This window comes from Colius striatus, chromosome 3 (assembly GCF_028858725.1).
Source record: "Colius striatus isolate bColStr4 chromosome 3, bColStr4.1.hap1, whole genome shotgun sequence".
Taxonomy (NCBI): domain Eukaryota; kingdom Metazoa; phylum Chordata; class Aves; order Coliiformes; family Coliidae; genus Colius; species Colius striatus.
This window is the reverse complement of record NC_084761.1, coordinates 88,200,890-88,226,380: the sequence shown is the minus strand read 5'-3', so window position 1 is coordinate 88,226,380 and position 25,491 is coordinate 88,200,890. Positions and strand designations below refer to the sequence as shown.

At 41.3% G+C, this 25,491-nt stretch overlaps 1 protein-coding gene across 3 annotated transcripts in view; it reads left to right on the top strand.

The window, feature by feature from the left end:
- The first annotated feature begins 1,294 nt into the window (after nucleotides 1–1,294).
- AFAP1 (actin filament associated protein 1) overlaps nucleotides 1,295–25,491 on the top strand; it is a 124,316-nt gene continuing 100,119 nt past the window's right edge. For 2 of the 3 annotated variants that reach the window (XM_061993125.1, XM_061993123.1), the window contains exon 1: nucleotides 1,295–1,392. The gene's annotated coding sequence lies outside the window, so the exon portion shown is untranslated. Of the gene's footprint in view, nucleotides 1,393–21,965; nucleotides 22,020–25,491 lie in introns of those variants that run through there. The other variant, XM_061993124.1, reaches the window with a different exon arrangement.

Genomic DNA, 25,491 nt, shown 5'->3' with positions numbered 1-25,491 from the left:
TTGTCCTGATAAGGTTGGGCTGTGAATTCAGCACTCCTGGTTTAGGCTACAGAGATCTCATGCATATCCTAGCTGTCTGAGCAGTGTAAATGCTGAATAAACAGAATTTTCCCTGGTTGAACCTGTTACTTTGGGTATCACTCTATTGGAATGCCTGAAGAGGATGAAACAAGACAGAAGACCACATTAAACTTGGCCAGATCAAACTAGCTTTTACTCATCAAAACTGAAGATGCTTCTATGATTCTAATGAATTGTAGCTTTTGTTGTTGAACATCGTAGACTCTACAAGTTTGTAGAGAATTAAGCACTTGCATGTAGAATGCTCCACGGATACTTCTCACAAGAGAGCATTTGTGCAGTCAATTCTTAGAGTCAAAGTAAAACAAAAGGTGCTCCAACACCCACCTGGACTAAAGATTAAGAAATATTGTTGCCTTAACTAATGTTCTCCCTTTAGCAACATTCCTCTGTGACCTCAGTTTTACAATTTCTTTAAGGACAGACAAGAAAATAAATACGTGAACTTGTCAAGGTTGAAACATGTTTACCCACCTTGTCCATATGCAAGTTTGCACTGGTTCAACCTGCAGTTTTGTGAATATCTGAAGCCTGCTTTATGCTCTTGGAGAGCACTTTCAGCCAATATAAAATTGAATCAGCATAAACTGTCTCACCTTGCACTCTTGATTTAAATCTGGCTTGTAATCATGCTAAACTAAGATGACAGAACCAAGTTTTAAGCTCATGTTGGGTCTGTGCATGGTTGTATACCATTTTAACAAAAGGGCTTAAATTGTGGCTTTAGATAAATGGCAACATGCTCAGTGTGCTCCAGTCTCAAGCTTCGGGTTACTTCCCCCTCAGTTGAATACCAGAGTGGCTTCATCTGCTCGGCATGAATGGGATGGACTACACTGAAGCTGCAGTTAACGATACTGCAGTGTTTACTCGGGCAAGAAGCCTCCGTCCGCCGGGGATGCTTTGAAGCCCATGTTCCAGCTTCCAGCATCTGCCTCGCCAGGGGCACTTCGCCTGCCCTACCCCGGGAAAAACAGCAGCGGCCTCAGCCCCCTCTCCTGCCCTTATCCCCCAAACCCCTGCCGGGGTATGTTGTAGACGCACCCCACACCCCCCGCCTTTGTTCGACTCGCTCCGCCTCACCGCTGTCCCCTCCCCGACGGGGCGGGGGGCGGTAGGGGCGGCCCGGCGCGGCGCCTCCTCCTTCCCCTCCCTCCCCTCCCTCTACTCCCTCCGTCCCCTCCCGCCCCGTCGCGCCCGTCCCGGCGCGGTGCTGGCCGCGCTCCGGCCGCTCCCGGGCCGGGTCCGCCGGCGCTGCCCGCCCGCCTGCCAGCGCTTCGTGCCGCACCCGCGGCGAGGACGGCCGGGAAGGTAAGGAGGAGCTCCCCGTTCTCCGGCAACATCTCTGTCTCGGGCTCCGCGGACGGGGAGGGAAAAGAGGAGGAAGAAAGAGGGAAGGGAAAGGCTGGATTCAAAAAAAGGGCTTTTTTATTTTTCCCCCCTTCTGACCAGGCTGGGCTGCTGCTCCAGGCAGCCCCGTGCTAACAAAGCTGTGGGATTACAGGAAAAAGGGCCTAAAAAACCCCACCTCGCGCTCATTTTCTTGGCCGGGGAAAGCACATGGAAGAAGCTGTGGGGCTGCTGGAGCATCAGGCGGAGGCAGCTCCGGCGCTGCCGTTTCCCCAGGCTCCCCGCCGCCGTTCCCCCCAGTTCCCCGCCGGGCTCCGGCATCGCTGTGCGGGGCTGTGCCCGGTATCCGAGAGAGCAGAGATCCGAGAACCTCCAGAAATACTGTGTTTGCGGTCCCCAAACTCGCATCCCTTCCCGGGAAAAGGACTAACCTGGCAGCCGCGCTGCTGCTTGGTACAGCTGAGAGTTTTGTTATTTTCTGCCTTTTAGGGTCGGAAGAGGTGGTCTCTCTCTCGACTTTACCATTTGAACCCGTTTCATCATAGCCGAGAGATTGCATCATGTTACAGTTCGGGATTCAGTAAGGGCAAAAGCGAAAAGAACCATCCTTCCAGATCTGTCCCATTGGCTTCCCCATCTACCCCTCCTTTTTATTTCCTGTTTAACACAGAGGTTAAAACTAAAAAGCAGCCTGCGATTGGCAGGCGCCGGTTCAGTTCGCAGCGACGTATTTTGATTTCTTCCACTGAGGGTTTTTTTGGAAGCTCAGTTTTAACTTTGTCGGTTCTCTGCGCCTGTGTGTCTTGTATGGGGAGGGCAGAGGAAACTTGCCAAAGATTTAGCCGGTAGGAAAGTACTAGCGACAAAAGAGCCAGATAAACGGCCAAAAGCAGATGTCAAACTGACAAGCTCTGGAGTCAGAGGAGGTGAATGGATTCAGGAAGGCATCCCTCGGAAACTGAGACGTTCACCTGCCCAGAAAGGCAGTGTGGGTGAATGAACACACACTTCTGAAAGGCAAGACGAGACAAATGTCAGGAGAACTGTTTAGCTAATCTCCCTCTGGATCCTATACAGTCAGTCTGATGTAAACACTTAGTGTGTTCTTGCCTGTTTTATTTATCCTGCCTTTGCAATGACATTTTCAGATGAGATGCAACTATAAAATACTATATCCTAAAGCCAGAAAGATCTAATTAAATAGTGTGCTGCAGTCCAGGGCTTCCTAAGCTGATGGATTTGACTGTTCTTTGTGTGGTTCTTTGTTTCGGTCCGTGGGGAAAAAAATGTCACAGCACAGCTTGGGTCTGCTCTCAGAGGTGCTTTCCATAACTGGTATATCTCACACTCGCAGGCGCTCTGTTCACCCCTGAGTGTTACAAGGCCACTTCTACCTTTCCTGAACATAGCAGTGTTATGAAGTTCTTTGTATCTCCAGGAACGGTGGGTGCAGGGGGACAAGGGGATAGTTTGGCAGCCAACTGGATCCATCCATCAGCGCTCTGTTATATGGGCACTTGGTGCCCTTCAGTCATCCCTTCTGCCTCCTGCTGGTTTCCATAGGAAAAGCTGTACAGTTACTTTCTGAACAATTTTGGTTTTTTGAATAATCCATTTCTTTCTTTTTCAAATGGGTGTGGAAGAGGAGCAAATCTTGTGTTAGAGCCGTGGGGAGAACTGTCCTGTTTGTCTGCAGCACATGGGTTTAAGAGGAGTTTGAAATGGATTCTGAAAAGAAGCATCTACAATTATTCTTTGTGTGTCTGGATAGCCAGTGATGGCAGTGACAAGCCTGTGCACAGAACAATGAGCAGACATGCACTGCCTTTAGTGATAGATGGCACTGTTTGGGGTTTCCCAGGAAATATGACACCAAAATTCAGATTGTTACGTGGTGTTCCTGGGTCTTGGGTGGATATTTTGAAGGGATTTGAAATATCTGTGGGGTCGTAATTGCAGTTTCTTGAAGCAGTGGAAACAAGGAGGGGTAAAATGCAAAGACACTTCAATAGCTTAGTCATTCACACTATTCTAAAATCTTAGTCTGAACGGAGAGGTTATTTCATCTCCTGAAGGTTTCAAAATTGAAGGGATACTGTGAGAGACATAAAAGAAATAAATTGAAATCTCAGTGGGGTCTGACTGTATTTGCTACATGTATGAATAGCTGTGCTATTCCTTTCGGGGATGCAAAGAGAACCTGCTGTAAGGCCAGATCACGAATTATCTTGCCCCACTGGTCACTGCAGACTTCCTTGAGACATTGCCCCAGGACGAATACCCAGTGTTTCAGGGCTGGTTTATGCCACCTGGAGTCCATGGATTTAATTTACATCCATTTTCAAAAGTTTCTTATCTGATAGGTCAGTCAAAGGGAGGATGGTATCCAGGAGCCTGCCTGGTTAACTGCATTGTTCGAAGCTATGCTCTTTGTTTTGCTAGGAGGGGGTGAGGAGGAGGAGGAATGGATGTGCTTTGTCAGGACTTAACATTTCCAAACTCCAGTACAGTTTAGTTCATTCTGTGTTATTGTGGTTTTGGTCACACAAACTTTTCAAAAACTGTTTACATCCCTTCCAGTTACACAGCTCAACTTGTTTTGGATGTGAATGACACCTAGCTACTGGTGTGACTGTGAATTTCCTCTGATTCATCAGCTTATTGACAAATACTGTGCTTCATCTGACACAGGAACTGTTTGTCTGGGCTAGACAGGGTAGGTGAGTGTTTCACACACTCAGTAGCTTTTATTCCAGGTTAATATACTCTAATAGAAAATGCTCTTAGGTTCCCAGAAAAACTCTTTAATAGTCAGACCCAACAAAACTGATAGAAAAATGGAAATCAACCAAAGGACCAGTGAACTCTGAACCAGGACTGGAAGAGCTGTCTTGAATGCACTCCTATTCTTCATCTAGTAAGGTTATCTAAGAAATTTAGGAGGAGTTAGCTTTTTTACTATGAAGCATCCAAAGCTGTCCTTAGAGCAAATGTACCAGATGTTTTTTCGGGGAGTGTCTATATAAAACAATACCAAGAATAGTCTGTCAGCACTACGAGCAGGTCATAGAACAGGTAGCTGCGATTGCACAGGGGTGACTCTGAGCGTGGTGTTACACCAGCATGACTGACAAAGTGCACCTACCCATCTACGTATTTGTGAAGGTCTTGTGTTTGTACTGCATATGCAACAGCACTTTAAGATACTATGTCTAGATTAAATTGCTCTTACTCTCTGATTAAAACTTAAGTCTTGTCTCTCTAGGTCATGAAACGTGCTGATGTAATGCTGATCAATAGCATTGCAGGAACGTAATTGGGGTTTGTGGAAAGGAGGATATCTCATAGCAGATAACAAATGAACCTTTTGGGACATAAGCCCTGTTTTCCAGAGATATGATAAGAAGTGAAATACTGAATGGCAGGAAAATAGAGTTATCTGCCATTTATTACCCCTCTGCCACTTTTAACAGAAAGTCAGTCATGATGTACGGTGCGTAATAAGCTTTGATTGCTCAAGGTGCAATATTCAAATAAGTACCTCTCTGGGAGTAGTCCTAGGAGAATACACAAGGCATGAATCATGAAAAGCACGAATCATAATCTGTTGTCGTGTCCATCAAGAAATCTACAAAAGAAACTCAGAATGGACTTTTTTTATAGGCTTAATTTTTTTTCTTTGGTAGATCTTTCTTTTTATGTGTACTGGTATCTTGAAAGTAGATGATGTATGTTTGGCAGCAATAAGCAAAACCATGTAGGACCATCTTCACAGAATCACATAGAATGGTCAGGGTTGGAAGGGACCTCTAGAGAACATCCAGCCCATCTCCCTGCTAAAGCAGATTCCTCTCAATGAGGTCACACAGGAATGCATTCAGGTGGGATTTGAAAACCTCCAGAGGAGACTCCGCACCCTCCCTGGGCAGCCTGTGCAAGGGCTCCCTCACTTTCACAGCAAAGATGTTTCTCCTCATGTTCAAGTGGAACTTACTGTGTTTCAGCTTGTGCTTGTTACTCCTTATCCTGTCACTGGGCACTACAGAAAAAAGACTGACCCTATCCTCTTGACACCAGCCCTTCAGGTATTTATCAGCATTGATAAGATCTCCCCTCAGTCTCCTCCAGGTTGAACAGTCTCAGTTCCTGCAGCCTTTCCTCATAAGGAAGATGTCCCAGTCCCCTGATCATCTTGGTGGCCCTGTGCTGGACTCTCTCCAGCACTTCCCTGTCCCTCTTGAGCTGGGGTGTCCAGAACTGGACACACGACTCCAGATGAGGCCTTACCAAGGCAGAGTAGAGGGGGGCCAGAACCTCCCTCAACCTGCTGGACACACTCTTCTTGATGCACTCCAGGATACTTTTGACCTTCTTGGCCACAAAGGCGAGAACACTCCTTTAAATCTCTTTAAAATCTTCTTTAAATCTCTTTCTTAAACAACAAAAAAAATTTGACATTTCAGAAAATCAGTGCCTTATTCCTTTCATGGTGTCATAGGGACGGGATTTTCTGACTGTCTGGGGGATTTCTGCTGCCAGCATCTCTCTGTCATCATTTATTTTTGAGATGGTTGATAAAAGCTGTCTTTTGTAGGACAGACGTTGTTAGTGGCCTTACTGTGCCAAAATCTTTGAGTTCAAAATCCTGAATAAAAATATTTCCATTAATAGTAAGTGCCAGAGAAGAGTACACAAGTGGTTTCAAGTTTAATCTGTAACACAGCTGATGTCTCAAAGATAACAGCATTTTACCCCCAAGAAATACAGCACTTTGTGTATGTGAGGTAATTGCCATGAGTTGCACTAAATATATATTATTCATTAGAGGACTGTCATTATATTATGTTTGGGAATTCCCCAAAGTCTCTTATCGGTGTCCTAATCACACTTAAACATTTATGGAAAACAAGATTTTGGTGTCTCACTTGGCTGACTGATGTTCTGCCTTGCTGTATTTATCCTGAGCTGGTAGCCAGTTTTAATGAGCATGCCCACTTGGTTCACTTGAAATTAACGGACTTTGAGAAAGGAGCTTAACTCATGTATTTCCATTATCAGAGATAACGCTCCTTCGCAGAGAATACACAGTGGTATGTTATCTCCATTTTGCAGACAAGCAAATAGTAAAAGCTCTTTAATATACTGCTTTTGTACTAAACCACTATGCATCAAATGTATAAATATGGCTTAATATTTGGCCAGTTGCTGTGGGTGGGTTGGTTTGATTTTTTTCCCCATTAAAATATGTTTGAGTATCTCTTTGAAACTTATCTGGTCAAACTTATCATGTTACACATGTTTATGGCATTCCTGCTGTTCAAAACTGGGAAGAGAGGACAAGCAGGGAATTTCCCTGTTATTAGCAATTAGCAGATCCAGATTTTGTTTTGCTGTACCATTTCTTACCAGGAGCAGCTGCAAAGAGAGAATTACAGTGTGACCTTCACAGCATTTCCTAGTGCTGTCATCAATCAGATCTGGCAGGAGCTTTATCGCATCTATCAGTGTGGCTCATAAGCCACATGCTGTCTAGTCTGGGGGGAAAAACAAACAAACAATGGGAGCTACTGTAGGTTTTGTTTAAAACAAAATAACCAGGAGTGATCTTTTCCCATATGTGCCATCTTTGTAAGCAAATTCCGATTTCTGCCTTGTGCTGTTGGGCAGATTAATGAGATAGATGATGGTAGAGCAGACTTCCACTGTATCTCAACTGCATTGGCAAATTGTTCACAAGCTGTTGCAGCTACAGCCTCTCAAAGTTGATGCTCTCCAGTCTCATTCCAATCCTCAGCATTATTTTTACTAAGGAGTTGATGAAATTAGATTAATTCAGGCTGGTTTTGCATGCACAAATGTTAGGGAATTAAAGAAGTGCTTTCAGTCTTCACTGATTCTTGCATGAAGTAACAGAGCTTTCTCAGATTTGGTGGTTTGCTATTTTTTGTGGGAACGTGTGTGCCTTTGCAGTCTATTCTAGAGCTCTTCCGGAGGCAAGTTTACAGTGTAGTGGCCAAGGTCAGCCCATTAGCTGTAACATCCCGCTTTCAAACAGGCAAAACATCATCAGCACACTGTAAGTGTTCTGTTTGTTTGTTTTGTGTTTGATTGGTTGGTTTTCCCTACTGACTTTGGTCAGGTTTTGGAGTTTTACTGAAACTTTAAACATTTTACATTCTCAGATTTTCTTTCACTGTTGCAAGAAGTTCACTGCCTTTTCCAAATTCATTCATTAGCTCTCCTTTTGTTGCCAGCTGTAGAAAGTACAAATTTCTTGCCTTCCTTTCCAGGGCCCAGTACAGTGACAGGTTGTTATTTTGTGCCCGGCTTCCTTGGAGGCAAAGCCCTAGCTGTCAGGGAGATGGGAGAGCAAGAAGCAATGAGGACAGGCAGATTGTTGGTGTGTAATGTAATTCTAACTTCTTTCATGGGCATATGTTTGTGTGTCTATATGATATATACAGATCTATATGTAGATACATATACATAGACATAGGGTACATGTATAGGTAATTATATTTGAGCTGCTTTCGTCACACAGGTTTTCTGAGAAAAACAGCTAATTGCGTATAATTACATTTACTGTTATACTATCAAGTAAAAGGTTAAGGCCCAGAACTTCAAACTGGCCATGTTGGTGGCCAACAGCAGGGTATGATCTATCATTTTGGTGGTTTTTAACCAGCTAGTTCTTGGTAGAAGCTACCTTGGTACTAGATTTAGGCAAGGAAGCTTGTAATGGCCTAAGAAATGTGCAACAGCAGGTGCAAGGAAAATGCTCATAAAATGTGAATTACATTTAGCAAAATGGTTATCTACTCTGTCTGGAAAAAATCCCTTGAATTGGCTAGCTGGCTATGGAAAGAATGACTTTTGTGGTTTTCTTCAGTGTGTGTCCTGTCAGTTTGACAGGTTTTACAGCCCCAGCTGCTGAACTGGCACTAGGCAAGGCAGTGGCTGGAGCTCTCAGCCTCTGCCCTGAGAACAGCAACCCAAGTGAAAAGGAGCCTGCCCAAAACAATGCTGCAAGTTGTCAAACACTGGGGCTGTCCCTGAGGATTTTTGCAACTGAGAGGAAGGGTATGACAGAGAGACATCCTGGGGTGATTTCTGACAGTGCTGTCAGCCACAGCATATGAGCCCCTGGTTCTGAGCTCAGCATCTTTGCCCTAGTGGGTGTAGGATGGGACCAGGAGAGGCTGGAACTCTGGAACAGAAGCTCCATCAGCCAGGTACTGCCACTGCACAACCAGTGGATACAGAGGTTTTAAGAAGGCAAAGCCATAAGCGGTCCTGTTACAGCAGGAGGATGAGGAGAAGAGGGAAAGCTGCCAGCAGGAATCAACCTTGGAAGTCAAGTCCTGTGTCGTTGTCAGGGGCTCCTGCTTCATGAGCACTCAGCAGACTGGCAGCCTGCCTGCTGGATGGAAAGGCATCGCCTCGGCTCTGCAGTCAGGGTGGGCCACAGTGAGGAAGTGGTAAAATGGCAGGAGTTGAAAATAGGATAGAGAATATAAAGGCAAAGCCATTAGGTAAGAAGTAGGGCTGCCAAGTGTCACCAAGGCAGTGGTGGCCAGGAGCTGAGGTGCAGAGGGGACACTCTTTGATCTGTTCTGCTCTGGGGCTTAGCATAGATCAAACACAAAGAAATTGCCCTTGAGGACAGTGAGATTTATTCTTGTAAGCCAAGTCTGTGCTAGTGAATAGGGTGAAATACTTCCTGGATGTTGTTGCTGGCTGTGGGAGGTACAGGCAGAAGAAAATACATACCTGAAAATATTAAGAGATAATTGATTTTCAGCTCTGGTAACATACAATGTTAGAAAAGAATAACCTTTGGAAAATGAAAATATTTGCATCTTTGGTGGGGGTGGGGAATATTCAGGCTGAAGAACTTCTGTAAATACAGAGAGTTCTTCTCCTCACCTAATCCCTTTATCTGCACCATGTGTTTGCCATTAGGACCATGAAAAGCTGCGAGTCTCCTTGGACAGGGGATGATGGGTGCATGGTGGGTCCTTCAGGAAGACCCAGGAGAGCTGAAAGGAGATAGAGGTTAGGTCAGATAACAGCATTTTGTTTTGAGCTTAACAGGAGTGAGATCCACCCTGAAGAGTCTTGGGGAAAATTCTGGGTGAGGGCCAGTGTGAATAATGCTGAGTGCAGATGGACGGGACCCCACCTGGTTACAAAAACAATCATATTTCCAGGGTTAGTTAGTTCTACTGACAAAAAAGGGATATTGAACAGGGAAAGTGTCATTTAAAAGGGAAAAAAAAAAGTTGAGGCCTTAAAAAAAAATCAAAACCAGCCTCTCACTTCAAAAATTAATGAAAACAAGCCACCAAACATGCAGACAACTGAAAGCACACACCAGAAACTTTAGATAAACAAAACAAGTGTCCTCTGGGGAAAGGAATAGCTGTTCCCTCTCTGGGAAAGTTTGTCTGTTCCTGTGGCTTGTGAACTTTTCATCTTCTCTGGGATTTTCCGCTGTCCTTGGTTCACTTCATGCAACTTCTTGGTCTCCTGCACTTCTTTCCCTGGAGCTTGGAGAAGTGTTTATGCAAACACTCAGCTTTAGATAAATTAATCATCTTATTTGATGTTGGTGAGATTAGCATATCGGGTTGCATGCTTGTTTATGCTGCTGTGCTGATCAGGAGTACCTTGCACAGGAATCAGCTTGAGAAGTGTGAAGGTGTGTTAACCTCACATCAACCTTTCTGTCCCTAAAAAGAACCCTCCCACTGACCTCCACAGCTGTGGCTTGGAGACACCAACACACCTTCCCCCTTGTGACAGCCACATCCTGAGCCTGATCCCAGGGCTGATCTGGATCAAACCGTATCCAACAAGCCAAAAAGACACAACAGTTAATTTTAACCTGACTCAAGTTCCAATTAGTCTCTTGGTGACTGCTTTTCCCATCTGTCTGTCTGCAATTACTGAGCCTCACAGCCTCTCAGCACTGCAATTGCCTTCCCATTTGGCTCTTTTCCTTTATTATTGTTTACAAAACACCGAGTCTAGATTTTGCATATGTGGAAAATCTTGCTGAAAGCTGTCACCCCTTTCACCTCATCTTCTCCAGGTCTCTCATTTTTCTGCCCTCTTACTTATAGTCCAACTATGTAACTTTTAGAAGTAATTTGAGTTTAAAAAAATAAGCTACACTGAAGGCTTCGCTGAAAACATTAACTCTCTTTACAACCTAAGGGCAATTCCAGGTATGTATAGAAGGCATGCCTGTCTGTCTGCCCCAAAGAAACAACTGAAATATTTATTAAATTGCAAGGAAGGCAAAATGCTGTCTTGAAGAGGTATGATGTTTGGGGATTTTTAGACGTCTTCATCCATTTTCAACTCCTGCACCTTTTTTTTTTTCCTACCACAGTAATATCTTTTTAAACATTATGGGACTAGCTCTGCTGTACTTGCATTTGGGGATTCCTTTCTGGTTTATGGTTAGCAGCACATCTACAGGTTCCAAGATTTGAGTGTGAACTCAAATTGCCCAGAGGTTTATTGTACTTTATGAGAGCAAAGGGTGAAATCTGTCTTTGAGATTCAGGGTCATTTGGGCTAGGTTTCCTGACATACCAGCCCTTAGAAAAAAACAGCTGTTCTAGGGTTGTCCTTCTGCCAGCTTTAAAGGAAAACAACCAAATATAGAAAAAAAATACTGAGCCAAACAAGGATGAAACCTTAGCTTGGTTAGAGTGTGCTTTAAGTAGTCTCAGTCTTTGCATTTATGCTAGTCAAGTTTTTCCTTCCAGGGAGGTGACTTGGAAGCAGTATTTATGAACTAGACCAGCCCTTTCACTGTAGGGTAGGGGCTGCTTCCTACTGAGGTGTAAATGCTTTCTTTTGTGAGTCAGGATCTGAACAACTCAGAACAAGATTAAAATGTAAATATCTGACAGTCAAGGTACATGAAATGAAGGTATGCAGCTTTCCAAGGTGTGACTGCACCACTCTTCTCTGTTCATGGCCAGCAGGCATCGCCTGGATGGTCCAGTCACCTGGCTGAGCCAGGACCAAAGTTGCCCAGAGACAACATAGCAGGAATGTGCCCTTGCCCAAGCTGTAGCTTGATCTATGTATATGACCAAAGAAGTGTGTGCCCTTCTAGCAAGTTGTCATCAGTGAGTTACAGATCACTTGGTACCCTAAAGCAGCTCTTTACAGGTTTAATAACTCATAAAAATCGATGACTTCTTGAGACGGGGCAGGGAGTAGGAATTGGAAATGACAGATGCTTGGGGTGCAAAGGGAAGGAGACCTGACTTAGTCTGCCTGGATGCTTGAAAAAAAACTGTAATAAAGTTGTTAGGATTTTGATAGACTAGTCATCTCTCATCAGCCCTGCTGGTGCGTCAACATTCCCACAGTCTGACCTGTAGGCTTCACTTTAATGAGGAGAGAGAGAAGCATAGTAGAATCCTATAGTATCTTTTTCCCTTTTTTACTATAGTCACCCCTGGTTTATAAGCTTTCATCTTAACTCCTGCAACCCCAATGAGTTTAGGAACACTCCTAAACTCTGGGATAAACAAACATTTATGTACTTTACCTGGGACGTTTAATTTTTGAAGTTACACTAGATGTTATGTCCATAAGACCATTTGTCACACCACTTTTGAACTAGCAGCTTACTGGAGCAAACATCTTACCTGCTGTTTACAGCCCTGTGTTCCTTATGTGAGCAATGTCACGTAATGCCACACTATTTGCTATTAAAATGACAGACTGCTTCCATCTCCCAATGAGCCAGTAGAGAAGAGAGTTACCTGACTGATACAAGATGTGCTGGGACTCTCCACACATACACGTACTTTACTCTGATGGCATCCACCAAGGCTAGCAATAGAGGATCCTGACCATCCTAGACCAGTTCACTTTGTTACAGTAGTCTGCCAAAATAATCCTTCCCCTATTCAGTTCAGCTGCACCCAGTGCAATGAAGCAACTAAAAGTATGTGTATAAATCGAGAAGGCTCTTATCAGCTTTGGGAGGGATGGAGCGAAAAATGGCTCTGTTCACATGACTCGCACTTCACAGGGTGGTTTTGCTACAGTCAATAGTAAAGAGGGGTTTTGCATAGTTCAGAAAGGCACAGCGTAATATTGAGCAACTGTACCATGTGATACTAAAGTCTGTCAGGGTGTAACTACATAAAGCAGATGAAGGGCACGACTAGAAGGTTATTTCTAGGAACATGTCCAGGTGGGTCTTGAAGACTTCCAATGTTAAATTACCTTTTTCATTGTTTCTTTATTCAAGTGAAAATTTCTTCCCAATGAGATTTTTGTAAGGAGGAAACAGATACACCACATTCTCTGGTGGAAGTTGTCCAAAGCAGATGATGAAAGTGCCATTTGAAACTGTTAAGAACAAAGTGATAAAAGCCATCTGGAAAAATAAATGTTCAGTGGTTGCTGATTTCACACATAAAGAGCATGTTTCTATGGAATTGTTGCTGTAGTAAGCCCAATGCAGCATTTAATAATGATGCGTCTTTCTTCCTCTGCTTAAGAAATAACATCCCTGCCTACGACTTCTCTGTCTGTAGGCAAGTGAATTTTTGTCATTGACTAAGAAGAGAAAGATCAGGGACTTGGGACACTAATAATAGGACTGCTGGGAAATCACTAAACACCAACAGAGAGCCCTTTGAGTGAGAACTTCTATTGTCTGCTGCCATTGTCTTGTTTTACATTCAGCTTATCTGCTGGCTTCTGTCTAGGAGCAAAAATTACTAGAATCACGGCTTTTGAGGATACCATTATTTTCCTTTCTTTATCTGATCACACCACGGAATTATGTCACTGAATTAAGATTCTGACAGTGGTAGACAGTGTGTCCTGGATAATTAAAAACTTTGTCAGCATAAAGTTGCGTGTTCTTTCAATTAAGGATCAGAGAGCTGTATCCCATCTGTACCAGCTGTGGGGGCTAATAAATGATATTTAGCTAGCTAAACAACTGTAAAATGTATATTAAGACTAGGAAAGGAATTGATTTGGATAGTTTTATATTGCCCTAGCATCTTAATCTTCCCAGAGATTTTTTTGTGCCTTCTTCATAAATGCTCCCACTTTCAGAATCTTTCAGAATCTGTGTATTCTGTAAGATAAGTAATAAATAATTAGTCACTGCTTGTCTGCTCTATTGTTATTGTAGGATATTTGCAAAGGTACTTCTTAGGTCAGATTGATAGCAGTTTCCAGTTTAGAAATATTAACTTCTGAAGGGAAAATTGGTGTATTCATTGTGACTGATAGCTGCTTTGTCCAAACACATTTCCAAATGACCATCTATCAGCATCTGCTCATACAGGTTACTTTACAATGTAGGATGAGCTCAATCTAACTGCATTGTCTATAGATGACAATATTTTTGCTGGACTTGGAAAACATTACACTGGTTTGTCTCCACAGTGAAATCACTTCTCTTGAAAATGTCCTACAGCAAAATAATAATCTCAGTTATTATATATGTTTATGCTCTTCTTAAGCCTTTCCCATACTGGAGATTGGACTTAGCATACATTCATGACTGAATGGTACCTGATCCTCTATGTAATTATCTGTGATCCTTTTTTTTTCCCTTGCCTTACTCTATATTTGATTGAGTACCTGCATCTGTTGCGAATTTTCATGTGGGAGGAGATTATGACTGAGTCAATATCCTGACAAATTGCCTTAGAAGACAAGTGGTGAGAAAGTCTCCCCTTGTAAGAAAGGATGGATGCTCCAGCATGGTGATTTTCAGTCCCACCATACAGAGTCTTGTCAAAGGGAATTGGTTTGGGTTTGCTTTCTTATCAAAAGACCATGGATAGTAATTATGCAGCAGATTTAATTCCATTACTTTCCATCACTGTCCTTTAAGGACGGGATGCAACTTGATAGATGCAACCTCAAGCAAAGAGAAGCAGAGGGCAAGCAACTTGGACATTGATCGAAGAGGAGAATGATTTTGAATAGTAACAAGGTGTGTGAAATAAATGTCTCGATGCTTAGCTATGTCAGATGTAGAAGAGTAGAAATGAGATGTAAGTGTAGTGATGGAATATTTAATATACAGCACGTGTAGCTGTATATGTAACTGGCTTGTATCAGAAATAGTGTGGCCAGCAGGACCAGGACAGTGACTGTCTCCCTGGACTCAGCACTGATGAGGATGCACCTTAAGTGCTTTCTTAAGTTTTGGGCCCCTTACTGTGACAGGAACATTGAGGTGCTGGAGTGTGTCCAGAGACAGGCAACAAAGCTGGGTAAGGGTCTGGAGAACAAGTCTGATGAGAAGTGGCTGCAGGAACTGGAGGTGTTTAGTCTGGAGAAGAGGAGCTTGAGAGGAGACATGATCACTCTCTAAAACTACCTGAAAGGAGGTTGTAGTGAGGTGCAGCCTCTTCTCCTGAGTGACAAGTGGTAGGACAGGGGAAATAGCCTGAATTTGAGCCAGGGGAGGTTTAGATTGGAGATTAGGAACAATTTCTTTACTGGAAAAATTGCCGAGCACTTGCACAGGCTGCCCAGGGAGGTGGTGGAGTCATCATCCCTGGAGGTATTCAAAGGACTTGTAGGCATGACCCTCTAGGGACAAGATTTAGTGGTGGTTGTGGCAGTGTTGGGTTAACAGTTGGACTTGATGATCCTAAAGGTTTTTTCCAACCTAAACAGTTCCAAGATTCTATTCTTCGATTCTGTGCATTCTAGAGTGTATTGCAGTCCTGAAGCTAAATCCACGTGGCTGAGCTGGTGTTGGTAGGTTAGGAGAAGCAAAGGTACTAAGTGCAATGCAAAGCCTTACCCTGCTTATTTATGGGACTGGGCTGTTTGTTAAAACCATTTTCATTATGTCTGTGGTGGCTTGTTGCATTCATGATACATGGGTGACAGCTATGAGACAGAATTTCTTGCTTTCCCTCCTCCCTTTTCATGGATAGTGGGATGGAATCTGTCATTTGTACATAAAATCTGTTATGGTTTTCACACCAGAGTTTTTAGGCTGGGAGAAAGAAATGCTTTATGATGAGGCTGTTACAGAAGGAAGCTGAAGTTAGAGTGAAATGAGGATGCATTGAAGTGGTGTTACATTTACTGATCATGAAAATTAGCATTTGGAAATGTGCTTTCTAACTGAGGAGAAGCAGTTTGTTTTAATCTATTCACTTCTAATTTAAGACTCAACTATTGGTACTTGCAAGGCATTAAGAAAAGCACTCAGACCATCTGTATTGAAAAAATGGGAATATGAAGCTAAGTGTCATCATATGTTCACAAGTCCTACCTGTCCCTGATGCCTGTAACAGCAGCCTCACATGTGTGCTGAGTGAGTCAGAAACTGAGGAGACTGAGCTACGCTGTGGCTCCCAGTGGTACCAGTTAATGTGTACTTCAGAAAATGTAATTCTATATATTTCCTTTCTCAATAAAACTGGATTGAGTAGAGGTAAAAGATGACATAAAAACTGTGAGAATAACACTGTTAAATATTTGTATAAATATAACTACGCAACTTTCTAACTGTATTTAAATAGCTTTACTCTGATGAGAAAACTTTCTTTCATTTTAGTAAACATGAGATCAGACTGTCAAATTAAAAGCATGTGAATGGTGGTAGCATGTAGAGTGGGATACATTCTGTGAGACTTGAGCCACACACAGGAGAGCAGGTCTGAGCTCCTTCCCTGTAGACTTCCATTACAGTCACAGGATAGAAACCTGCTTCTCTGTAATTAATATGATCTGTTCTTGATCTCTGTTTCAGGAAGCCTAAATTTCTCAGTTGACTGTGCATTGAGTCTAGGGCTGAGATACAGTTGGCTACATAGTAAGCGTTGGCATTTAGTCAGAGGAGTGTCACCTCTAAAGCTCAAATGGTCTGCTTCCCTACTTTCAGCCTTATAAAATGAGTAATTCTTCTGAAGTAAAAGAATTTATTCAGGAGGCTGAAGGCAAGATGATCATTCTTTGGATTTGCATAGATAGGTAGATTATTTATACTCTTAATATGGGTTTACTCTGTGCTTACAAAAAAATCTCTCACGACATCTTTGCTTGGCTACTTCAATGCTTTGAGGCCTCATGGAACTCAGTGGAAATATCCTTGAAGAGAGACTGTGAATGCAGGATTGATGACTGAGACAGATTCTTGGAAAATTAGTTTTATAATATGAAATCCTTATTGGTGCATTTCTGAGCATTGCTGTATAGTATTAGTTCTGTGCTTTATGAGTAATTTGCCATATTAGTTTCATATAAGGTCATTCACATACCAAATGTTGGTTCATTCACCTGTGGGATTTTTACTTAAGCTGCTGTGCTCAGTGCATTACTAATTAAGTTGTTTTGCATTTGGGTGACTGAGGTTCTTAATCTTAAATAAACCAAAAATAATCAATTTTATTAGCACTGTTTACAAAAGAAAACCAAAAGTGTTGTCAAGTCAGAAAAGTATGGTTTGAAGACAGAAAAAGTGGAAAAGGGAACTGATTGTGTAGTGCCTTGGGAGTCATCATGTGGGAAACTACAGGTAGAATTTTGGAAAATTTTGTTGCTTGTATTCTTGGAAACGATGCACATTAGTTGTCATAGTTTCTGGGAATCAAAAGTGTCTGGATTTAACCAGTAATTTATTAACTTACTTAAACATGAATCCTACATCTGAGTTGAGTATTCTCAGGGATTTGAGATTTTGAAAGGAAGTCCAGGGAGAACCAGGAGTTTGAATTTATTACCAAAACCTGGGCTTTTATAACTATACTTCAGATTTGGACAGGAATTATAGACACAGATAACTGGGAAATATGGCTTTCTTTAGCAGAAACCCATATATAATGTATTGTACTGCAAGCTGATTTCCTTAAGGGATGGTTTTTTAACCAAAGTTTTATTTGTTTTGTTTTTTATTGTATACTATGTTATATATTAAATACATTATATATATTTATCATTCTCAGGTAGTTTAGTATAGCAATAATTTCCATAGAATTTAATGGGGAGATTCCATAGACGTTGCTGGAAACTGTAATATGCAACAGCACTCATATCACTGCACTAGGAAATGAACACCTATAAAAATAGAGCTTTGCTCGGGAGACCCAAGCAAGCAATGTTCTTTACACGTGTGTGTTTGCATTGAAGCCAATGGGAAAAATTCAGAGACTTAAAATATGTCTATTAACGCCCTGGAAGGTCAAATAAAACTGCAGACCTAGAAGATGCAGAGTGTGTTTTGAAGCTCCTTTGTCCTGGGCTTCACTTCACTCGTAAAGCGGAGAGGACACATAAGCCATTCTGTATTTCTTTTCCTGTTGATATTTGTTTACTGGTATCAGCTTTTGTCTGACTTTTTGTTGCTGTTTAAGTCTGCAAAATAGTTCAAAACCATAAAAATAGTTTAAGCTATTTTTATAAAGAACGTAGTTCATCATTTCTATCTAGCTGCCATATTGCTTATATTACCTTTTGTAGGTGATCTCTCAGCTTCGTTATTGCTTGAAGTGTGATGATTATTGCTGTATTGTTTTACTCAAATAATTTTTGTTGAAAGAAAGTGATAAGTTAAATATTATCAAGAGCTGGAGAGGTACAGTATTTATCAGAAAGTAGTATTCATAAACACATTCATTGAAGTGTGGACCACCACATGGTTGCTGTTTAGTTTAGGCAAGTGTGCATTTACATGTTCTTTACAAGGGCTTATGATAGTCTGAGCAGCTGGAGTTTACACTAACAATCAGTATTAACCAGAAGGGCAAGAGAGAGCTCAATGAGGGCATCAAGCTAGATATTTCTGTGCTTTCTCTGAACTGTATCCAGATCCCTAGCAAAATGAGTTTCTATAGATGTTGGTAGGAAGAGATCTTTTGTAGATACTCACACAACCTTCACTGCCTTACCAGGCAGAGAACTGCTGGTATCTCTTACAGATAAAAGACCACAAATGTAACAAAATGTAAAGAACTGGGCAGGAAATAAGAATTTAAGTGCCAGGAATGCATTTTTCTGGAGATGCCTCCCTTTTAACTATTGACCTTGATTTGTAAGAAACTGGTTTGTACCCACACCCATATAGTACCTAGATGCTTATACCTCTTCACTTCATAAGGATATTAATAAATACTACTTTGGATAGGATTTCTTTCTTAAAAATAGTTTGCAACTAGTATTTTCCCCTGGGAAGTACTGAAGTCTGACTTAATTAGTAAAGTGTATTGCAGGTGTAGTTCTGGAATAAAACCATACACTGTTGAACAAGCCTACATCACGAGAACACAAGCTGTCAATTTCAAAGGATGGAAATGTTCTTTTCTTCAAGCAGCCTCATTTCCTGGCTATAAATGTAGTTGGGGAAAATTTGCCTGAGGTTCTTAATAGGTGACTAGATGGTGTCCGTTGCTCTTCCTCTTTCTGTTCCACAACCAATGCTTGGCAGAATATGTATATAGATGTGTGTGTATGTGTGTGGTAGACAGATAAATAAGACAGATGGATAGAAAACCTCTATGTACTCCAGGTGCTCTTAGGTCAATAGAGGATGGCTGAGAGAAGCCACGCTGTGAAATGACACTCAAATCTGTATCTATCCTTGCACTACACTGCCTTATCAGAGTAATATATATCTACTGGGTCTTTGCAGTAGACCTGGTTATTTCCTTCTTAATTTAGGCAAGTTTACCCACTTTTCAGTAGTCCATGATGGAGCTGTGGGATTTTGCTGCAGAAACAGGAGCACTAAGTAAAGCTAGACAGTTCCAATTGAGAATTAATTTGGGTGTGGGATAGGAAAGACACAGTTACTTAAACCGTATTATAAACAACTGGTCCTCTATATGAGCACATGTGTAGTCTCTTGCTACATACATTTATACTGTGTAGTAGACATCCATAGATAAGCAAGTATCATCCGTTACCCATTGTAGGGGATTTCTGAAAGCCTTCAGGAGAGATTTCTTCCTGTCATTGCAGATACATTTCCATTTTCTCATATACTGGAAGCATGAACACACCAGCTTTCTGTACTCCATCCATAAAGAGTATAGGTTCTCTTTGTTGATTTCTGTGGTGTTGTGAGGCTTTACATTTTTTATTGACTGCATTCATTTGCCATGCTGCTTGTGGATTCCAAAACCTTGCCAGGAGATACTTTAAAAGTTGTTGACTTCTCTTGATTGTTACATGTCAGCACAAATCAACATACTCATCAACTATTTTCCCAATAAATAGTTTTATTAATCTTACAGTATAAAGATATGTATATATTTTCTATTTTTACTGTTGGTTCTCTAAGGATTAAATAATACGGTTAAACTATACTTCTAGGAAAAAGAATGTAGAAGGAACTGTATTGCACGTTGTTTCACATGAAGAACAATGTCCTGAGGGTTGAAACACATCAAAAAAATTAAGTAAGTCCCCTTGAAATGGAGGATGTGAATAACTGTGTTCATTCCTCCAAAATAACATTTGCTTATCCAGTTTCAGTCTATTCTGTATAATTATCAGGTAGAAGCACAAAGTAAAATGGATAAAAGGAAAAGGGTAGGTGTGGTAGCCCACTGGTTCATTATTTTTTTGTGAAAAAACCCCCAGCAAAATTCTACTGATGCTGTATTTATTGACCTTAAGCCAAATTTCAGAAGGGAAAATAAACAATGTCCCTTATGTGAAACACGAAATACTACTGGACTGTTTAATTCTCACAGAAATACTCAGAATGAACTTTACTACTCTTTGCATGATTGCTTTGTAGTCTTTAAAAGCACAGAGCTGCATTGTTATCAGAGCTGCTAATGCTTTCCACAGAGATGCAGGATAACACCCCTGCTAGGAATGCGCTGCCTCAGGGAGCAGAAAGCTAAATGTGAGCCTACGTGCAGCTATTGCTTTCATTTGAAAATAATTATAACATTTAGGCTATTGGTGACATTGCCTCTGGTAATTTCAGCAGTTTAGAGTGCCTGAGTGTATTTCACATGTAATACACTGAAATATTTTGCATATGTGTTTAATAAATACCATTTTTAAACCTTCATGTATTTTGTTACAGTATGGTCCATGCAGCCCAAAATTTCTATGTCCAAGCCTTGTGTGCTCCAGAAGCTGAGTATACTGCATAATAAAAACATCTTTATTTTTACTTCCACATAGCTAGAGTCCTACACAAAAACAAATGAAACCCCACAGGAATCAGGACTCTCCTCTGAGGACCTGGGGGAAAGCTGCAGCCTTCCTGCTATATCCTAAGTGCCTGACCCAGGAGATAGAAATGTTTTCTCCCACCACTCGCCTGTTGTTCTTCCACCCACTGCAACGTGAGGAAAGTCACATATGTACATGTATAGTTGTGTGTATGCACACACATGTACATGCACATATATAGGACTGAAGCATGTACAGAGGTCCCTTCCAATGTGAACCTCTGTGTGTGATCTATACCAGAGACATTGCACAGTGGATTTAAATCTAAATGTAGGCTGCTGCTAAAATAAATGATTGAACTCCTCTTCCCTTCTTTTCTCTTGTCCTGCCCGGGCACCTGCAGAAGCTGGCTCTTTGCCCTCCTCTGCCTCACTCCATGGCCCAGAAATGCTAATGTTGGCCCAAGGGAAGACATGAAAATGAGAGATGAGAAAGGAGATCAGGCCCACACAGGAGCAATTCAGACACAAATCACAGGTTTTTTTTAAGCCCACAGATGGCAGGAAAGGCAGAGAGAAAAGAAAAAAAGAACAGAAATAACCACGTAATTTGAAATACAAATGTATTTCCACACTTGTGCATGTTTTTTTCCCGTGTACAGACTTGCAGAAAGTCATCTCAGTGTCCCAGAAAGTGCCTCTCAGAGCACTGGTAATTCATTTTAAGGAGAACATCCAGCCTGATCCAAGGATTGCAAATTCTCCAATTAGGAAATCCTTGAGCTGAAAGCACCCCATGAGCATCTTGGAAGGGAAGGAGCGAAGTGGAGAAAGCATCAACGAGAGTTTTTCATTTGTGCTTAATTGTACATGTCATCTCCTCACAAAGTGTATTATTTATCTGATACCAGTCTAAAGAGAAGTAGATGAATACCTTTTTAATTTCAACACTCAGCAAGGTCTAAATTACTTTTTTCTTACTTTTCAGAGTATATTATTTGGATGATGTGTTACAGCTAATGTCTAAATAAATGCTACTCCTTGACAAGCATCAGACAAATTCCTTAAGAACTTGACTTCTTCCTACTTAAACAGCACTCAGCATTATTAGATCTAAATCATCAATGAGAAACACTTATTTCCTGTGAAAATTATATCATATGATAAACAAGAAAGAAGAGGGTCTGTGCAGAATTCTTTACTGGTAAACCTTCAAAATCCATCATGGCCAGCTAAAGTTAATACTCCTCATGCATCCCCAAACTACTTGTGATTCAGCTGCTGAACTACTGTGGCATTTATATGCTAACCAGAAATGGCGATCTTCAGCTTCAACATAGCTCTTTCAGCAATGGCTCATTGTCTGAGGTAACTGGTGCAGCCTCCGTGTATGGGGAAGAGAGAGAGTGAGATCCTTGCAACTGTGCCAAGGTATGTCCAAGCCCTAAGAGATCTGTGTCATTCTTTTGAGATGAGCTGATTTTGAAGGGAGGGCCTGTATAGTGTCTCATAGTTTTCTGCCTCTTTTTCCTCCTGCCTAAAGTTTTGTAACAATTGAGGACAGACAGAAAGGAGCTTATTATCTCTGCTCCCATAATTCGGCTTTGTCATGTGTTGACTTCTTTACAATCTACTAATTTGTCATATTAGCAAAGCAATGTTTCCTCATTGTAACTTCTTTTATCAGGGAAAGATAAGGTCAGCTGGGCTATGTCTATGTTGTCACCGTTAATATATTCTCTGATTAAAATGATATGCAATAATACCAGGAGATAATTATGTCATGCTCTTTTCCCCAGCACTGACACCATTGCTCACAAATTGCTTAAACAGAAAAGTAGCAAGTCCAGGCTGAAAGCTGTTCTTGGACTCCTAAGTGCCTTATTTGTATCATCCATTTGCAAGCCTTTCTCTCTCCCCATCTTTCTGCTCTCATAAAACTGAATTCTATAACATGGAGGAGGAGTTAACAGGCCTTCTCCAAAATCTTGGCCTGTGGGAAGGTGTCTCTCAACCTTGAGCCAAAGCAGTTTCTCCAGACAGCTACTTGCTGGAATGTTTCCATCTGTTTTGTCATCAAGTCTCATGTCTAGATGACAAAAAGATTGATTATTCCAGGCAATTAGAGTGAGTTTCCCCGAGTCGTTTTTCATTTTTAGTATGGCAAATTTGATCATGAAACACTGAAGACTTTTTTTTTTTTTTGATATTGCTTATGCAGAGTCTGAAGGTCACTATTGTCACAAAATGTCACCCCTGCCCCTCCTCTACCTGTGCTTAATAGAAGCTATTTAAAGTTTCATTTTGTTGCATTACCTGTAACCAGAATAAATCAACTGTATGCACTGCAAGAGATGTAGATGTGACAGCCACAACTTGACCAAGTCTGAAGGACTGATGTCATACCTTTGCCAGAAAACAGGCAAGCATTTTACTGGGAGTGTGGTCTGAAAGAGATGTGAAATAATCCCCCAGGCCCAAATAACCTTGAGAGGGCTTCATCTGGAGCAGTGTTTCCTGTGAGCTGCCAATGATGGAGAGATTTCAGAAGAAAGGAACAGAAGGCTGGAAGATGAAACTTGTGAGAGACTGATGGTGGGATTTCAGTTGTTTATCAGAGACAAAAACTGAGGAGAGACGTGATAATAATCTTCAAATATGTTAAGGCTGCTACAAAGAGAAAGGGAATGTATTCCTCATGTCTCCTGTGGACAGAATCAAACAAAATGGGCTTAAAGCTCAGCAAACGAAATTGATAGGGCGGGTTAGAAACACTTTCTTATGTTAACAGGTTGAAGGTTGGACTTGATTGCCAGCAGAGGTCAAAGGTTGGACTGACTTCCATGAGCAATGAGATAGATATGGCTAATCTCACCTTAGAGGAGAATGATGAACATCACTTCTCAATGTTTCTTTCAGCTACATTCTTTGATTGAACAAAAACTATTCTGTGTGAGTTCTCATATTTCGCTAACCGTCTCCCACCCAAGAGGTCATTTTTTCCTCTGTCTTTTAGTACTTGCATTCCTTAGGCTAATATTTAAAATGGTGTCTTAACAAAGTAAACCTGGTAAAGAATGTGTTTCATGAGGATAGCTTGGATTTCCTCGCTGCTTTCTTCAGACAATGACCTGACAGCTTCTGTTTCCCTATTTTAAGTAGAATATGACGCTCATACAGTAACTAACTAATGCAAAAAGGTTTTGACATCTTGGAGGAAGTTTTAACTGCAAAATGCCATTGTTTCGCTTTCATATCCTTAGTTCTGTCTTCTTAGATCATAGTTTCATATTCACCCAAAGTTTTTCCAAATAACTTTACACTTGGAATTATTCTTTTTTTCTTCTTTTATGGTGTTGAATTTGACTTCTGTAATTCTTAGCAAAACTGATGTAGACTCTTCACTTTTGATACCAGCTGCAGGATTAGTTGCTGTGTCACCTCTTCTCAACAGCAATACTTTCCCTTTGTCTCCTTATCACCTGCTTCTGAAAATGGGCAGAAATTGAAGAAAACCTTCTGAGGAAGCTGGAACAGGCTTACTGTCTCCTGCTTTCATTTTTCAGTGGCTGGCACCTCACTCCTTGATGAGAGTCCATCATTGTACTGAGTGAGCTCACCACTCAGCCTTATGAGATGCATCTTCTGAGGGATATGACTTGTAAAAGACAGTCTGCTCAAAGTAATGTAGAAGTCTATGATTATTCCTAACATTTTGAGGAAAATATCTAACCGAGCATTTAAAGGAATAAGTGTTGGAGAGGCTCCAACTGAGAGGACATCTCATTCTGGTGTTGCGGTCTATCCTTCCTCCCCCTGCCTCCATTGTCTCATCCTGCTTGCTCTGATTACTGATGCTTTAGAAGTGGCTTTAGTATAAAAAAAGTTTTCTTTGAAGTATTATGGGAATATCATCTCTGAAAACATGACCAGCAAATGTCCAACTTTCTTTTTCAGCTGTCTTGTTAGAATACAGAACTAGTATCTGTATTTCTTCCCCTCTGGTGTACCATGAAAACTTTGAGTGACTTTTATGGTTCAGTTACTATTGGCAGACTTCAGTTCTCAATGTTAGACACACACACTTGTATAAACATAGCTGGCTTCAAGCTGTGTCAAATATGATCACTTAACTGCAAAAACAAAAAAACAGAGATAAAGACTAAGATTGCACTTTTTATAAACAGTTTGGGGCTGAAAAAAATGGTCTGGAGAGGCTATCACACCCTGCTTGCTAGTATTTTTCCCTTTTTGGTTCTTTAGCTCTTGCATCCTTTTCTATTGTCATCCTCTTTGTCTTTGCTAAAAGCACATTTTCCTCCTCTGAACCCCACAGAAATAGACTCTGCCTAAATTGTGTCTTAAAAAACACATGGGGACACACGACAATGGGAAACATAAAGCAAAAGCTGAAATACGATACCAACGCTCTTTAGGGAAAGGAATACTGAATATTAAGTGAAATCCTGAAGTGCTGCTGCCTAAAACCAGCTTGATATGAGTGGTGAGCATTAAAAACCAAAATAGGTTGTGAAAGGGACACAGTCAGCAAAACAAATCAAAGAATAGTTTGTTTTGTAGTGATGTTGGAGAGTAAACATTTGTCTTAAAGTACAGAAAAAAAGAAACTGAAAAATAATTAAAAAATAATCAGGATGCAGGGAAAAACTCTGTAAGAGATGGGGCAAAAGTGATTGCAGGTTTTAGTTTTAAAGAAGATCTAAGGATATGTGTTAAAAACACCTCCCTTCCACATGGCCTCCAAAACAATGGATAACTTTAGTCTTTTTTTGAAAGTTTAAAAAAAATGCCCAAAAGAAAAAAAAAAGCCATTAAAAAACCACCAACCCTCTACTTTTTTGAAAACTTGACACTAAAAGCATGGAAATGTTTTTCCTTGTAA